At 39.2% G+C, this 15,583-nt stretch overlaps 1 protein-coding gene across 7 annotated transcripts in view; it reads right to left on the bottom strand.

Moving 5' to 3' along the window:
• DGKH (diacylglycerol kinase eta) overlaps nucleotides 1–15,583 on the bottom strand; it is a 192,878-nt gene that overhangs the window by 72,995 nt on the left and 104,300 nt on the right. The window contains exon 1 of one of the 7 annotated variants that reach the window (XM_058276636.2): nucleotides 951–1,351. The exons of 5 other annotated variants lie outside the window; for them this stretch is intronic. The gene's annotated coding sequence lies outside the window, so the exon portion shown is untranslated. Of the gene's footprint in view, nucleotides 1–950; nucleotides 1,352–15,583 lie in introns of those variants that run through there. One more of the 7 variants, XM_004474819.4, reaches the window with a different exon arrangement.

Below are 15,583 nucleotides of genomic sequence, written 5' to 3'. Positions count from 1 at the left end.
CACCAAGGGCTACGAACCCAAATAAACAGCACATTTGTATTTATTGGAATGTGTTTTGGAAACTGCTTTTAAATATACTTCAGAGTAATTCACAGTAAGCATAGAATATATACATAGATTTTAACAGGGAAATTTTCAAATGGAAAATCAAACGTATGCAACATTAAACGATTTCCTAATCTGTTTACTATGGTACCAAGAACATCCTGTTATCAGCTATATATGTAAAGCATTATACATATATATTGGGTTTACAAATAATTACCACATCTATTTTAACATTTTCTATATGCAGGATCTTTTTCCATTGTGTAGAACTCTACTGTACTACTTTTTAGTGAGAGCTGGGAAGAAGAACACAGCAAAAATGTCCTTTAGTTGGCTGTAAGGAAGAAAAAAACTGTTACTTTCATCTCTTTTCATGTCACTAAAGAAGGCAAATTAACTCTCTATTAAGAACCTCAAAGCAAGTGAAATGAAAACCTCATGCTATTATGGCACAAAAAGTGCTTCAAAGTAAGGTATGAAATGACCTGAAAGAAGTCCCTATATTTATGTGTGAAAACAATATTCTGGTTATAATCCTGAAGTTAATAAATCTTAAGCATTTGCAACAAAGAAGACCATTTATTTTACTTGTGGTAGAAGAGTGAAAGGTTACATTCCTACCTAGAAACTCTTTCAAATAATAAATTATATATATATTTTTATATAAGCATTTCTTATTTCTTTTTTTCCTCAGGTTATAAACCTCCAAGTCATAAATCTGTGTTATTTTGCATTACAGAGCTGATTTCCCAGGTAATGAAAAAGCAATAATCATCTAAGAAAAGGAACTGTCCCCCCCAAAAGGAGCAAACAAATAAACCTAAATCACTACTATTCATCTTAAAAAATAAGCCCAATATTCAAAACTACAGAGAGAGATCAGCCCAGTCTCAGCCACTCACCCAGCCATCGCCTCCTCTCCTTTGTCGCAGGTTTGGGCTACACAGTTCTTCCTTAAACTGAGAACCCTTTAATTCATCTACCAGGAACTCACACTTAAATACAGCCGGCCAAAAGTCACGTGAACGGTGGAGCACCAACCGTTCAGCTTTGGGTATTTTTTAATTGCACATGAAATTGAAGAGAGCCTCCCTTCTGAATTTTCCTGTGTTTTTCACTTCCCTCCTTTGATAAAGCTTATTAACAGTTGGTCACTTCTCTTCCTGAATTAATAGTTAATGCAAAGAGCAATGCCTGCCGCATTACTTAGGAGCCAAATGGATGCTTTATTGCTTCTAAATGTTTTTCTAGGACAGCTCATCAAACGCAGCAAAGAGACGCCACTAAATCATAATACACTCCTGCCTTCAACAACTGACACAGCACTCGAGAAAACTCTTGTTTCACTGGACTCACTGATGCCATTCAAATAAAGACTGTCTCTAGCACTTATTCTTTACTATATTACATGATGTGAAACTATAAGGATTCCCTCTCTTCCATTATGACTTTCATAGTAAAACAAGTATTGCTGCTTCATTCTTTTTGTTCTTTGTTAAATCCTAACTAAAGCATGATGACATAGGTTTATCTTTAAACCTTCACATTCTTTGAAAGTCACCTCAAATTAATAAAAAAGGAGAGACAGGATAGAGGACTAGGCTCTAATTTTTTCATATAGATGTTTTTGAACTACACAAATGCCTCAATTTAAAGGAACTAAACAGCATAATTTAATAACACATGAACCTTGTAGGCTGATGAAGTGAAACAAATTTGCAGTTTCTCATTTTTGAAAAAAAATTGCTTCAAAACAGACAAAAATAAACAAGTAATGATCATAACACAAAATTTTATTGCAAAGTGAGGTTTTTAATAGCAGAAGGAAATTATAAATAAAATGATTTTGATTTATAGTCCCTATGATTCAGTGTGATTAAGAAATCTATTGGTTATAAAATTACATTATGAGAAGTCAGTATGTGAAAAGTATGCCTTCATAAATCAGATGATGCAGAGATGTCTGATTTTATGACTACAGAACCAAAAAGATCTTAATGAGCTGCCCAGAATTGTCTCATTTCACTGAGTACAAGCCTGGCCTACCCACCAAACCTGTAACACCTTCTAAATTGGCCCTTTCCTGGAATAATTCCTCATTAGGCCATCAATGCTCAGAGCACCCCATCACCCCCTCCCATTTTTATTCCAATTCTTCCTCATCTCAGACTTTTTTTAGGAAAGGATGTGACAGATACAGTTGTTGACTGACAGGCCCTGGTTGTGCCCCATTACATCATAGTGGTTTCTCATTCCCATCTTTAATTGGAAAATATCTGTAGAACAGCAAGCTCTTAAAATTACTTCTTGCTCTGCTTACCCCTGAGAGCATATCTGATCCAGCCTTTTTAATGTGACAAGGCAGACAGGGAAGATGGAAGCATGGGACCCAAGCCCCTTATCCTACGGCAGGGGAACTATTCCTCTGGGAAGACTGTCTAGAGTCTGCGGGGGCACAAAGCCCGGGAAGATTCTGGAACTGGAGGACTTTTAACCTTTCTTGGAGGATTTGAAGTGTCCCTATCCTACAGTTTCCCCCTGACCCCTATCCTTATCTCAACCCTACTCTGACCCTCTCTTCCAATTACCCTAACTTTCCAAGGAATTTTTTTCATATCAAATTACTTCAGTAACTAGTTTTTTCAAACTCTAACCCTCATTCCCACTTCAGATCTTGGCACACATCATCTGTCTGTCCATCCATTTAAGCATTTCCTGAGCATATACTGCCTACCAGGACCCAGCGCTAAAAGCCAAATGGGCTTCACCTTAATAGTTTATAAGGGAGATAAAAGTAAGTAAACTAAAGGTTTACTTGTCTGAAAAATTGCTAGGTAAGTCAGAGGTACAAAAGAGGGATATCTAAATCAGAAAATTTCCTAAATGCTACCTCAGGTAACATACAAACTCTGCATTAGTAAAAAATACTATTCCACTTTGAAAGTTTCCGGCCTTTAAGGATTAACCTGTTAATGCTATTATATGTATGTATATAAGACTCAAGGATTTCTCAGCCTGGGAAAGGATGTAAATAACACAGATATGTACAACAATCTGGTATAAATTTATAAAAGTCTATGGAAGAGTAACATTATAGTTAAGACCTTAAATAAACAATGTGCACATAAAAATCCTGATGGCTCCCTACCTCTCTCTGCAGCACCCTCTGCTCCCAAGTTTGTAAACTTGTTCTCATGTGCCTCCAATAGGGATCCTTTTGGGGGGACCAATCTGAACTAGCTTTCCACCAACAGCTCCCCATGTGACACGGCAGGGGCCACGGATGGGGAAAATCTAATTTCTTTTTTTTTTTTGGCCATTCTGTTTGAACCCTGAAGTGCTGTGTTGTAAAAATAACCAAGTTAAAAATCCATCATAATTAGACAGGTGCTTTGCTCACTCACAGTACAAGCAGCTTAAACCTATTTTCATCAGCTCGCCACTTCATATGTACTACTTGGTGCTCCCTGGAGGCACTAGAGTTTCCAAATCCAACATGGCCTCTCTGACTCTGTTGCCTTCTGGGGTCAATATTTTATATTCAGCTGTCTTGATTCCCGTCTGTTTTCTAAGATGACAGGTACTAACCTGAAAAGCAATTTTTCTAAGGTGTTAATAGATTATCAAGGTTAATGGGTACTTTCTCCCAAGGGTGCTTGAATTTTAATGGGAGACTAAGTAAAGTACAATGTCAAAACAAATGCCTTTCTGGCACCATGACAAAAGAGAGCATGACACAGGTATTTTCAGCAGAGAGTATGTTTTAAATCCCTACAATAAAAAAATTTTAGATTCGGAAGAGACCCTATAACACCAGCGCAACATAGTAAAAGCTCATTTTGTAGAGGTGGACACTGTGGAATCTGCATTAAATGCTTGTGAAGAAAATCAGCAGTTCCATGAAATCCTGGAACACAAATTTCACCATATCTACAATGATGTAAAATAACTTATAATGATGTAATGGACTAATAATAAGACTGAGGCTGACGAGTAATTCACACGCACGCAAGGAGTTCATTATCAATATAGGGCTGAAATATATAAATAAATGCTGCTACACAGACAGCGCGCTATCTAACGAGGCTTCTAGGTCATACTGTTTGACAACTGAACCAAGATCTCCTCTCTTCTCTCTCAGCATGATCTAAAATCATGATTTGGGTATAATTTTCAGATATCTGCTTATAACCATGTTTAGATGTACACAGAAATGCACGTGGACACCCTTCCTTGAGAGCTGAAGATCTTGAAAGTCATTCTAGACTTTTGGTTTGGTTGACTGACCATCCTTCTAACCAGTGAGTCATTTCGGCTGAATAGCAACTCACTGATCTGAAAGGACATTCCCGTAACAGACTAAGAGGCATGAAATTTTAAAACGTGCCCCCAAGCCCTCAAAAGAAAGAGGGAGGCTTTGCCGTGATTGTGAGGAGGTCTATACCGATGTTGCTTATTTTCCCATCTAATAGGAGCTATGCCGACACCTTCTGGATATAATATTTATTTCAAAAATCAAACTTTAAATCATGTATCTCCACAGTGACAGAGATAACTTGATTGAGAATTCTAAAGCAGACACGTGAAACACTGTTCGCTTGTGACAAGGTTATACAAAAATACACAACTATTGAAAATAAATTCTAATAGGAAAGTTTTCTAAATATCTAACTCATTTATTCTGAGAAGCCAACTAATTAGAGAGAGGGAAAGACCTCTGGATAAAGCAGAACATCTTTGCCAGGAGCATGTCTGTCTTATTATCCACAGGAATACTTGACTACTGACATCCCAAAAGGCCATTATCTCATGGATCCTACAATTCTCCTTTTAAGTAAAGTAAGGAATTAATTATATCACAATACATTGAAGAGAAAAACAAATGAACAAGCTAAATGAGTTATTCACAATTAGCTAATACACATCTTATATGGGGACTTAACAACAACAACAAATAATAGTACTGTTAACAGCAAGTTTTACATCCTTCACTGACTAAAGCAACTATCTTCAACTCAGTAAATCTTTCAACTCTTTCTTAGCTTCTGCATACACAGGCAGTGTTCGAGAATGAAGATGGAGAAGAGGCAGAGTTAAAATCTGGCCATGGTATTTTTAGGGCTGCACACAGAAGAATGAGGGGTGAAATGACATGTTGTGAAAGATTTGCTTTAAAAGACTTCAGATGAAAGGGGAAAAAGAGAGAACAGATGACGCAAGTGTGGCAAAATCTTTTTAACAGTAGGATCTGGGCAGGGAGGGTGGGGGTTCATTCCAGTGTTATACCACATTTGTCTATATTTGAAATTTTTCATAAAAATGAGAGCAAAAACACAAGGACCCTAGCATTTGGGAACCCCATGCAAAGCTCTTCAGGGGACTCACAAAAGTGATGTCTTCTTATTCTCATACAGACCCTATTCAAGGCTGGGCTCTGAACTCAAGGTGGGGTGCACGCCAACCCCAAACCCAAGTCCCTGGCCTCTACCTCCCTCCCCAAACCAAACTCAAATTAAACGAGCAATGGAATTCCCTTGCTTATGTGACCTCAAATGTCCAGAGGCCAATGAATTAAGACTGCTCATCACTGGTTGAGAAGGGGTGGAATGGTCTTAACTGAAGAGAACGATGCAGATCCTATTTCCATCATTTTTAGGGCTCATTGACTCTGCTTAAGATCAGGTCATCAGGTCAAAACCTACTTCTTGATTAAGTAGTTATGGCATCTTAACAATGTCATTTCCCATGTTAATTTGATTTCCTTCTATAACCCAATGTTAGAGCTTTTATTGTTTTAGAGTATGAAATACAAATAAAATGTAAATTCTGATGCCTGTTTACATGAAACGCTATCAGTAGCAGTGGTCTCCTACATACATGATCTCAAGAGTCTAAAAAGCACATTTTTTTCTTTATTTAAATTATTGAAAGCATTTAATAAAATGTTCCCACAGTAAAATAAAAGTGGAAGAATGCAAACACTTTTTTTCAAATATGCAACTGAATTCAACATTATATCATTTACACATCTCGGAATCTGCATAAAAACTGTAAAAGCAAACAGCATATTTAACATCTTTCTGGGATTACCTGGTCTTTAAGGCTATGTTGTTTCAGAGCAATTGCCTGAATTGTCACTTCCCAGAAGGCTTTGTCTCACCAGAGAGACAAAGGTAGAAGGACAGGGTGACCTGGGGAGGTAACAGCAGGGCCCTGCCTGGAAAAAGAACGGGCAAAGGCCTTCAGGAAGCTCCCCAGAAAGGAGTTTAGGTTTTTAAGGGTAGCCTATTATATCACTTATATGGATAGATCAAATGGAGAATAAACCAGTTTCTTTGTAAACTAATAAAATTTGGATCAAAGTGAGAATTAAGAGTCTCTGAGAATTCAAGCAAACTCCACTTATTAATGTTTACTCAACCCCATTGCATCAGTTTCCTCTTACTGCTGTGACAAGTTACCATAAACCTAGTGCTTAAAACAATGCAAACTGAGGGCCATACAGTTTGGGAGGCCCTAAGTCTAAACTTGAGGCGCCCTGCCCCCGGAGGCTTCGGGGCGCCCTCTGCCAGCCCTGCTTCAGCCTCTGGAGGCCCCCCGCAGCCCTCGGCTCCTGACCATTCCGTGCACCACTCCAGGTGCTCGTGGACACAGTCACATCTCCTCCTCCTCACTCGGACCCTCGCCTGTAATTATACCAGACTCACCTGCATAATCCAGCACAATGTCCCACCCAAGCGCCTTAATTTAATGTCTGCAAAGTGCCTTTTGCCATCTATCGAGTTCATCCGCAGGTTCCAGGGATTATACTATGAACGTTCTTTTTTAAGGGGGTTTAAGGGGGTTTTTTAAGGGAGTTTCCACACCCATAAGATAAACATAATACGTAATTTCACATTTTGATATTGTAATAATAAACTAATAAGTCAATGGTACCTGCAATTTATTTTCTTATTTTATTCATAATTTCAATTAGTATCTATGGATGCAAACAAGCTTACTTTAAAGCAACTAATAATTTAAGTTCATTAAAAATAAGACATATAGGTGGCTCTACTGTTGATAAATGGAACGATTACTTCTGCCACATTTTACATTTTCAAAGTGTTTTCTTGTTACTAGGGTCACGTACATTATTTTATTTAACTGTTTATATAACTGACCTATATTACAGCTAGAAAGAAATTCAACTTGCATAAAATTTCAAAACAAATTAGTAGAGGGAGAATGTACAGCTAAACCTTCTGTCGTCAAATCACATCCTCTTTCCCCTGTTATATCCGACAATTAAGGCCTGATTCTCAGCTTCTTCATGTGGACTATAGAAGCCTGTGAGGAGTTCAATCTATTGAGCTATTATGTGCCGTTTGCATCTCTAAGAAATCATATGCCACCAAAACAACTGTTTCGATATAAAAATAAAAGGATTAAACGTAGACATGTCCAAATTAGCAATAACAAAATTATTTTCCAGAAAAATTCAAAATAATAAAACTATAACTTTATTTAGCTATATAATAATGTCTATATTTTGTGACAAAAATGTACTTGGTTGAGCAAAACTGGCAAAAAAAAAATCTAAAAATTACTAAGTCAACCCAAATCAGCACTCCATGACCACATCAAAATCAATTAGTATTTAGATCATCAATATAAAGCAAGCATATTCCACAACTACCAAAGGTAAATGAAAGAATGCAATTCTGATAGGCAAGCCACACACATCAGCCACATAATTCTATGTGGTTTACTAAGTGTTACTCCCATTAGTTTAACACCCATGTATCTGATAAACAGAGTTTAAACTTTGCCTGATAACCTTATTGAAGAAGGTCTCTTCTTTTACTCCCCAATCACAACACGTTATTCTTAACTTTATATCACTTTTCTCCATTCACATATTAATACTTGGTTATTTTCTGATGTCAACCACTTCATGTCTGTTTCCCCACAATATTCTAAAAAACCATATACAGTCCTTGCAGATAATATGTTTGTATTAGTCAGCCAAAGTGGTGCTGATGCAAAATACCAGAAATTGGTTGGTTTTTATAAAGGGTATTTATTTGGGGAGGAGCTTACAGACACCAGGCCATAAAGCACAAGTTACTTCCCTCACCAAAGTCTATTTTGGAGCAAGATGGCTGTGAAGACTGCGAGGATTCAGGTTTCCTGGGTTCCTCCCTTCCAGGGTCTTGCTTCTCTCTTTGTTCAACGTTCCTTTCTTCCCAGGGCTTGCTTCTCTTTCCTCTGTGAGCTTACTTCTAGGGGCTCCAGCTTAAGACTTCAGCATCAAACTCCAACATCAAAACTCCAACATCAAGAACCCTCAGCTCTGTCCTTTGCCATGCCTTTTATCTCAAGTCCCCACCCACCAAGGAGCAGGAACTCAACGCCCTAATGATGTGGCCCAATCAAAGCCCTCATCATAACTTAATCACGCCCAGGTACAGACCAGATTACAAACATTACCCAATATCTATTTTTGGAATTTGTAACTATATCAAACTGCTACACTCTACCCTCTGAATTCCAAAAAGACATTACAATATTCGAAAAAACCTTATATCAGTAACAATGCAAGTACTAAATCATATATAATCAATTTAAAGAAATAGTTTGTCTTGTCATAAAGTCCTGTCTGCTATAGACCTCTGAAAGTTAGAAAATAATTTATCAGTTCCCAATACATGATGGACAGAAATAGGGTAAACATTTTCAAGTTTATCATGGAGAAACTGGGAGGGAAACATGAGTCATGGGTTGTCTATGTTCAGTAAACCTGCAGGGCATCCTCCATTCAATATCAATGTGAGAGTCATTCCTAAAATGGTGGTTTCTTCTCCTTGGTGCCTTATTAGAACCCATCCTTTCCACATGCTTGTCCAATGGCCATTTTCTGGGTTCCACCCTCATCAAGCATCTGGGTATTGACCAAGCTCCAGACCTCTCCCTCCAAGAGTGTTGGGGTGATTGCTACACCTTACCCAATCCTTGGATTACAGTCTTAACCTCCCTAATACTGTGACGTGATGACAACATTCCCCCTAACCTTTGGCATATAGGCTCAACCCTCTCAGAGCAATGAGTTGACCACCTACCCTTTCTTAACTTTTGGGGACAGGTCCACCCCTCTAAGACCTGTGGGGTGCTGACCTTAACCGCACTAATCCTTGGGGAATGTGCTCCACCCTCTCTGTACCCTGGAGTGGTAAAACTCTCCCAGAACTTTGGGTGGGAACATCCATCCTCTTCAGCTGCTGGTGCAAACACACCCTCTCCATACAAATGGGTGGGGTTCCTCTCTTGGCCCAAGGCAATGTTTTAATTCCAAATCTCAGCCTCCATGGTTTTCCCCTTAAAGCTGTTTCTCCTTTAGTCTCTCCTTTCCATTTCTCTTTTAGTCCAAGCTGACAGTGGTTTTGTTCATACAGCTTTCTCAAAAATTTTGTTGGTTTAGCATGCAAGAAGCAGGGGTCCAAGCCATCAGACAGTAAGACTTTTCACAGGTCTTTCCTAGATAACTGCATCTTCAATCCTGATTTGTAAGTTCCAAGTCAAGTCCTCCAATGGGGCACTTTCATCTGGGAGTTTGCTTTCCAGAGGCTTGGAATTTCCAGAATCAGTTTCTGTTTCCTTTGTGCCAAACAGTTCAGTCCTCAACATATCTCTCTCACATAGCATTTTGCTATAAGCTGCAAGGAGAAGCCAAGCCGCATTCTCTAGGTTTCCTTTGGAAATTTCTTCAGCTAAATGCCCAGGCTCACCATTTTCAAATTCTGCCCTCCATAAAACACCAGGAGTTAATCTTGCTAAGTTCTCTGCAATTTTAAAACATGGATCACCTTTCCTCCAGTTTCCAAAATAGTTTCATTGTTGACTTGTAAGGCATCATAAAAAGTCCCTTTAGCATCCATATTCCTATCCACAGTCTCTTCAAAGCGATCTAGGCCTTTTCCATCAAGCATCTCACAATTTCTCCAAAAATTACCCCTTACCCATTTATAAAATTTATAAAACTGTTCCAGCATTTCCCTAATTGCAAAAGCACTTCCCCACTCCTTGGTACCAAATTCTGTATTAGTAGCCAAAGGGGTGCTGATGCAATATACCAGAAATTGGTTGGTTTTTATAAAGGGTATTTATTTGCAGTAAGAGCTTACAGATACCAGGCCATAAAGCATAAGTTACATCCCTCACCAAAGTCTATTTTCACGTGTTGGAGCAAGATGGCTGCGATGTCTGTGAGGGTTCAGGCTTCCTGGGTTCCTCCCTTCCAGGGTCTTGCTTCTCTCTTTGTTCAATGTTCCTTTCTTCCCAGGGCTTGCTTCCCTTTCCTTTGTGAGCTTACTTCCCAGGCCTCCAGCTTAAGACTTCAGCATCAAACTCCAACATCAAAACTCCAACATTAAGAACCTTCCAACTCTGTCCTTTGCCATGCTTTTTATCATAAGTCCCTACCGACCAAGGAGTGGGAACTCAATGCCCTAAGGATGTGGCCCAATCAAAGCCCTAATCATAATTTAATCACACCCAGGTACAGACCAGATTACAAACATAATCCAGTATCTATTTTTGGAATTCGTAACTGTATCAAATTGCTACAATGTTAATATGTTGTTGTTTGTTTTTTAGGAGGTACCAGGGAATAAATCCAGAATCTTGTACTTGGAAAGCAGGCACTCAACCACTTGAGCTACATCTGCTCCCCTTAATGTTTTTAATATTTTATTTCTCCCCCACCTCATTGTTTTGCACTCGCTGTCTGTTCTTGTGTCTGCTCATCTTCTTCTTAGGAGGCACTGGGAACCATCCTGGGACCTCCCACATGAGAGGGAGGCACACAATCACTTGAGTTACCTCCGCTCCTCACCTGTTGTGTCTCCTCATTGTGTCGCCTCATTGCATCATCCGGTCGCATCAGCTTGCCACGTCAGTCCATCGGTTCAGCTTGCAGTCTTGCTTGTCTTCTTTAGGAGGCACCAGGAACTGAACCTGGGACCTCCCATGTGGTAGGCAGGCGCCCAATTGTTTGAGCCACATCTGCTTCCCCCCTTAATATTTTTAATTATGGGCAAAGATGATAAATCATAAATGACAGGTGAGATAAGTCATAACACTTTCTTTATTAGAGAAGTTAAACATTTACAGAAAAATCATGCATAAAATACAGAGTTCCCATATAGCACCCTAATATGAGTATGTTACATTTATTACAATTCATGAAAGAACGTTTGCATGATTGTACTGTTAACTATAGCCCATTATTTACAATATGGTTCATCGTGTTGCATTGCCATGTGTTTTCATGTTTTTATTTTTATTCTATTAATATATATACAACCTATAATTCCCCCTTTCAGTCACACTCAAATACATAATTTACATTCATGATGTAGTGTTACCATCACATGACCAAAACTTTTCCATCAACTCAAACAGAAATTGTACAATTTCAGCCTTAACTCCCATTCTGTAAGACCAAAACATTTTGAAGAAAGTGCTGAAGGCTACCTATTGTGATAGACTTGTGAATCCATCCATCCAATTATTCTTTCATTCAGCAGTAAATGTAGAGTGCCTATTTTACACCAAGCACTGCTGCAGAACTGGGAACAGAGAGATGGAGGTCCCCAGTTCCTTCAAACAAGCAGCTCAGACTCCAGTGAGAGAAATGCATAATAAACCTAATTTTAATACAGTAGGCTCCTGTCATCTTCTAAACCACTCACAGGGTACGGCTTCGAGGTCTAGACCCTCATCTACCTTCTGAGCCCTAAGGGTGCAACGAGATCACAGTGAAAGGGCCACTAACCAAGACCAAAGGATGGGAAATGCAGGGGGAAGAGAAAACTCAAAGAAGTAAGGAATGAAGACAAGCAAGATTTCCTGTTTGGGTCAGGGTGGGGTTAGGAGCAAGGAGACAAGAGGGTGGGAGAAGAAGGAATGATTATTGCAAGCCAAACGACATCGTGTCCACACACGCAGAGACAGAGAGAGGTCAAGGCAAGGGCTGGATGCTGTACATAGTGTAATAGGATAATCACAGTTTGAAGAAGAAAGAGGGAGCAAAACACAGTCATGAAAGATCTTTTAACCAAGCTGAGGAAGAGGAGGAATTTGGTACTGAAAGTGATGAAGCACTACTAACGGGATTTAAGCAGAGAGGAGACATGAATCACAGATCCGTTTTGGAAAGATACCTCTGGCAGGAGGAGAGAGGTCAGATCAGTGTTGGGAAACATGAGCAGGTAGGGCAGGAGGTAAGTTGGTGGCAGTGTGGCTCCTGGGCACAGAAGCGCTCCACGAAGATATGAGCAGATGTTAGAAATGAAAGGATTTCGTAGCTTTTAGAAGACAGAACTACCAGGACACAGTGCCTAACCAGTTGTGAGACACGGCAATAATGGAGTAGTTTAGGTGACTCTCAGCTTTCAGGTTTGGACTCAAAATCATTTTACAAGTCAAAAATACTAAAAGTGACCATTTATGGGGTAATGATAACAGGTCAGATACTGTGCTAAGTGTTTTATATATATTATCTCATTTCATCTAAACAACCCCAAAAGTAGCAATCCCATTTTACATTTTATCAACCTAAGATTCAGTTAAGTTCCATACCTTGTCCAAGTCACAAAGTACATGTAGAGCCTGAAATTAAACTCCATCCGCCTTCTTAGCCATCTGCTAGAGAAAGCAGGAGTAGCAAAGAACGTGTGCAATTACCCTGGAGGCACAGGCAGAAAAGGCTGCAGCTGGGGCTCATTTTTTCTCCCCTTAAAACATCAGGGCCACTGCACAGTTATATCTCAACCCTGAACATACCTGTGCATTCTTTAAAGATGAGCAAGAAAGGTAGTGGTAAAAATACATATATAATGATTTAATTTACTAACACAGACAAGTCTCTGCAATCCAGGTACTATCAGTCCATTAGAATAAAATATTTACAAGACAGAAAATCCTATTTAGAGAAGGCATTTGAAGTATTACATTGTACATGGGAAACAAGAGAGGGTTCTTTTAGTATTAATTGTAATAACGAGGATCACAGTGATTTTAGAAATGATTTATGTGGGCTATCACGTACACTTCCACTCTAAATGAACAGTAAGCACTGGTTAATGGACACATTAAAAGTTTCACCATTCATTTAATATTTCCAGACTGTGCCAGACAGCGGAACAATGCATTAGCCTCATTCCCTCAGCACAAGCTCTTTTGGTTTGTAACTGTAAATTGCTTTGTTCAGGGCACATATGCAATAGGAAATTTCAAAACAAAATAATTACCATGTTTGTATTGGTCACTGAAAAAACTCCTAAAACGTAAATTTTCCATGACACCATGATCGTCCTTAGGGAATGGAGATGCTATTTGAATATACTAGAAATCTCAAAAGAGCTGTGAAAATTATACCAGAGGAGTACCCTAAGCCATTTTAATAGGGCTTAAAGCATCTCTATTTCCTGCTAGACATCACCAGGATATCTTATCATCATTCAAATTCACAACATACAAAACTGAACTCTTTTCACGCCCTCCAGACCTGCTTTTATTCCCATTTTCTAATTTTAATTAAAGGCATCATTGATACCCCAATCCTCCCCAATTCAAGCCCTCTGCATTAGCTTTCTCTCTCCTCTCCCTTTAGCCCCAGCTCCCAAGTCTTCCTGTTCAAAGCCTCGCCTTACCACCTCCTTCCCTGCTCTTGCAGATGGGCTGGCAGGCACCCCCTCACGGTTTTCTGGGACTGTAGCAGTCTCCAAGGTGGTCTCCTGCCAAGTCTCTCTCTCTTGTCAAGTGCATCTAATGGAAGCAGCCAAAATACTATGTAGTAAAAAATACCCCATGTAGTATTCTTTTAAAATTCTGCATGAGGAATACAGACATGTGATGCAAAATTCAAAATGTATGTAGAATTATGTTTCTGTGCTGAAAGCCTACTTGTCAGCTTTTTGTGTATTCCTGCAGATATTCTCTGCATATACAATAAACGTATGGTCAGCTGAGGCTCACACACATGCACAAGTGCACACACACAGAGAAGCATCTTTGACATACATGGTTCCACATTTAGCTTTCCCCACCTAACAAAACGCGAGTTCATTCTGTATTGTTACACATAGAGCTGATGCATTTTTTAAATGGCTACATGACATTCCATTGTGTGAAATATTTTATCATTCATTTCAATCAGCCCCAAACTCAGTTGCACAGTTAAGTTTCCAGTCTTCTGCTCTTACAACCTTGCCAGAAATATCCTTGCACATATGTCTTTGCACAGGCAAAAAGCACAAAACTCTCATCCAGCTGATTCTGGATGATATGGGCAGTGAAGGCACTGATGAATCCAAAGACTTGGGAAAACTCCTTTTACAGTCTATCCTATAAAGAGCATATCTTGATCATACTGTGTTGAACCTTAGGTTAAATCTTTTAGAAGTTTTTCACCAGTCATTTTGTACATAGTGATGTTAGTCTTTGCTGTTGGGCATTCTTCTACCCATCCTGAAAAGGCACCTACAACCGCTAAGTCTTTTCATAGGAACAACACTTTACCTGTAAAACACACACACACACACACTTACAAAGGGCCCCAAAGGGAGAAGGATTAGTCACTTTGTCCTGACAGCTATTTTTATGGGCCTAACAAATAGGGTAGCTCTAATAATATTGTTAAGCAACTGTGAAAAATGCAAAGCAGACCAAGCATGTCTAATTATTCTTAGCATTATTTATTGCTGGAATTCTAAAAAAGAAAATGGCCAAGGTTTGTGCAGAAACCAAACGACAGAGGCCACTCAACTCATTGCTCTTAAAAACATTAGACTGACATCACATAGAAGTGTGAGACTCACCCCACCTGAAATATCTGTGGTAAGCCTACATGACTTCTGTTCACTCTCCCAGATGGCTAACCACTGTCAGAACCTTCATACTACATAGTGTTGTGCCAGATTACAAGGACTTAATGAAGTGTGTAAATACATCCTATTTGCAGAAGCAAAAAGCCCTACCAGCTTGTCTGACAGACCATGTCACTGGGTAAACCTTGATGTCTGCATTGATGGAAGGTATCGACTGAACTTTGCTGGAAAGAACCTTTTCATGTCCTGATGTCAAGGGTCAAAGTTGTCTTGTAGCCATCCCTTCTACTCTAAGATATCAGCCCTGTTTAATAACACCTCACTGTTAATCTGTTCTTCCCAAATACATAAAGACCAGCTTCTTCCTTGAGTTTCATATCATGAAGGCAGCTTACCAGAATCTTCTGAGAGTACCTTAAGACAGCTGGATCAACTCTAATCTCTTAACCTGTACAACACCACGCCTGTGTTCCAGGACTGCCCAATAGCTTTCGAGATATGCTACCAGCAAGTCTCATCTTGTGACAACCAATAAGACTTAAAAAAAACAATCTCCAATGGGATAGGATTCAACACACCTGCTGATTTCACTCTGTTGCCAACTAGGCTGTAATTTGTTTCTTAAGTGAAACCTACCTTTGCCTCCATGCATTGAGATTTGGTCT

Source organism: Dasypus novemcinctus, chromosome 15 (assembly GCF_030445035.2).
Source record: "Dasypus novemcinctus isolate mDasNov1 chromosome 15, mDasNov1.1.hap2, whole genome shotgun sequence".
Taxonomy (NCBI): Eukaryota; Metazoa; Chordata; class Mammalia; order Cingulata; family Dasypodidae; genus Dasypus; species Dasypus novemcinctus.
The sequence above is the reverse complement of the archived record's forward strand: the minus strand, read 5'-3'. Positions and strand labels throughout refer to the sequence as shown.